Genomic DNA, 2976 nt, shown 5'->3' with positions numbered 1-2976 from the left:
TGTCCAGCGTTTACTGAAAAACTCGTTATAAATATTTACACATTCCAGAATAACCTTTGGCATGTGTTAATGTTCAATCGAACCCGGGACCAAGGGAAAGCAGTTTGTCGATTCAGTTGCTTTGAGGACAATCTAGCATAAATATGTCTATCAAGAGTATTTTCACTAAACTGGGTCAAATTGAAAGAGACATTACCAAATAAACGACCGTATTGGGTGTCTGGAACGTCAGATACCTCCATTGCTTTCATTAAACGTAAAGTAGATGAAAGAAAAAAAAAGTTTCAAAACTTAAAGGAAGCACTTGTCTTACATTGCGAAGAAATGAAGAGATTGAGAATCAAAGCAGGATAATTAACCTAATCGTATTTAGAATTGAAGAAGCCGTCTCCAAAACTACTGAAATGCCGAACAATAATACCCAAGAAAATTTGTTATTAAAAACGAAAACATGGAGTAACTGTCAATAGCAAAGGGCGAAGCCATATACTAGGTAAATGGTGAGCTGAAAAATGTCCTGTGAAAATGGAAATGGTCGGCTATCGCGAAAAAACGCCAATACCTTTGACATGTTTGAGCCTTAACGGATCTTCTGTTTTGGTCACACAGGATTTTTATTTCCATGTTAGAAAAACTAAGGAGAAATTGTGGCAAACTACGACAAAGAAAAAGATAAATGGTTCAAAAGCCAAGCTGGTATAAGATAAGCGGTACGTAGACGACATTATATAATTGGGATGAGACCAACAATAAGACGTGCAAAAGTTCAAAACAGAAGAAATAACACCAGAAAGCGAGTACACAAAATCTATTTATCCTTAACGTAAATTCTCATAGCATTGCAAAAAAAACACTTCTTTTTGAAGCCTTGTTTCTTACCCATGAACCAGATATTGCTGTGCTTACAGAAACTTGGTTAAGTGATGACGTAGCCAGCTGTGAATTTTCAAAAAAACTACATGTGGTCTCTTAAAAATTGAGACAGAAGAGGAGGCAGGGTCAATATATTATTTTGGCCGCCCTTCCAAGTCATAAAAATGCCTGAAATTTCAGGAATTGAAAGCAATTTTGCACTATATATATTAACAAAATGAGATACATTTTTGGAGCCATTTATAGGCTGCTTGACTCCCCTGTCTCAGTTCTGCAAAATCTTTACAATAACATTGGCTGACGTATAACACCAGACGGCCTGGCGAGTTCCATTTTATGAGTATCAACTGTAACGCTTTCTTCACGCAGTCTTACAATCTAAGTGACACAAAAATACTAGACATTGCTTCTAGTTACTGTTTGCTACAGATTGTATCCCAACGTACTACAATTAAAGTGCAATTTTAATTCTATATCGCTTGTTTTTTAGTGGTACTGTTAAAATCAATGTATTGCGTGATGTTGTACAGAGATACTGAAGCTTGGTTTTAACTTTACCAGACTATTTGTATGATCAGCTCACTGTCAATCGCCACTTCGCTAACGTTTCTCGCACTGATGCTGAGTCAATCATTAGCTTTCTGGAACTCTCCTGTAATGCTTTCTCAGAAAACACGAGCAATATAAACGGTCAACGATTAACTTACAAAAACATTGTTAAGGATTGTATATTAGCTTACGTACCACAAATAACTAAAAGGTTACCTGGAATGTACTTGGATCGCCCGACAAACGCACCAGCTGGAATGCAAACTTAGGAGATTGAAAAATGAAAAGGCGATAATTGTGTTTTCTCTTTACTAGATGATTCTATTTCTACATTAGCAACAAAACTGAAATTAATGACTGAGCAGGATAAAGCGGAATACGCTGATGTGTCGCATCTCTCTTTCTTTAAAGCGTCACCTGAAAAGTTTTGGAGATCGATTAAGCTGAGTTCACGCAGAAGTACCCCGTTTTCTCTTAACGGATATAACATTACCAACTGCACAGCTGTGTCAGCTGCTTTCAGTAATCGTTTTACATCTGGGTTTACAACAGATAATGCTTTCTTCCAATATTTAGCATATGTATTTTTCAGCTATACCTGTTGTGAGAATCCCCGACCAGGGTATTTGAAACCTGCTGCCTGTAGCATAGGTGTTAAAAAGTCTCCTGGCTCAAACCATAACGCAAACGCCTTCTTAAAAACGCCTCTTTAAAGTGGTGTCGAAGTATTTACTCGTATTGTTCAGAAAATCTCTCGATGACGGTGTATTACTGGTTTGAAGGAAAATCACGAGAATCAAACCACTCTTTATATCTTCGTATAAATCCAACATCGCGAATAATCGGGCCCTTTCATTAACATCTAGTTTGTGTAAAATCTTTGAGCGCATAACTTATAAACGCAAATTCTAATTTCTAGAATAGTATAAACGTCTAACAGATGCACCACATGGCTTTAGATGCGGTGATTCTACAAATACACAAGTACTTTGATTTACACATTATTTTTCTGGAGCTGTAAATCAATGAGATCAAACAGATATGCATCTAGATTTCAGGAAGACCCTTGATAAAGTATCGCATAATAAGTTACTTCACCAACTAGGTTTTAATATAACAAATCATGCTATTTGGAATGAATTAAAGATTACCTGATGAAACGTTACCAATACGTTTCCTTATATGGCATCTGTTGAGGTCAAGTTGAAGTTGATTCTGGCATCTCTGAGGGGTCCATGCTTGGTCCTTTCATAATTTTTATGCTTATAAATAACATCACAACTGATAATAATTTTAGATTAAACTGTATGCAGGCAACTGCGTGTTTATGAGAGTTAGGTCAATCGATGATCAGATTAGCTTAACGGAAAACTTCCATAGTATCATAATATGAGCTGTTGCAGATTACTGACATTTACGACAAGACTATCTTCCTGCGAATCATCCACGAAAAGAAACCACATTTATATGATTACGGGGTAAAGAAAACACTCTCTTGAAAGTCGATGAATAGCCATACCTAGGTTTGTAGTTCACAAATAGTTTATCATGGTC

The sequence above is a fragment of the Rhipicephalus microplus genome, chromosome 4, assembly GCF_043290135.1.
Source record: "Rhipicephalus microplus isolate Deutch F79 chromosome 4, USDA_Rmic, whole genome shotgun sequence".
In the NCBI taxonomy this organism is placed as follows: Eukaryota; Metazoa; Arthropoda; class Arachnida; order Ixodida; family Ixodidae; genus Rhipicephalus; species Rhipicephalus microplus.
The sequence above is the reverse complement of the archived record's forward strand: the minus strand, read 5'-3'. Positions refer to the sequence as shown.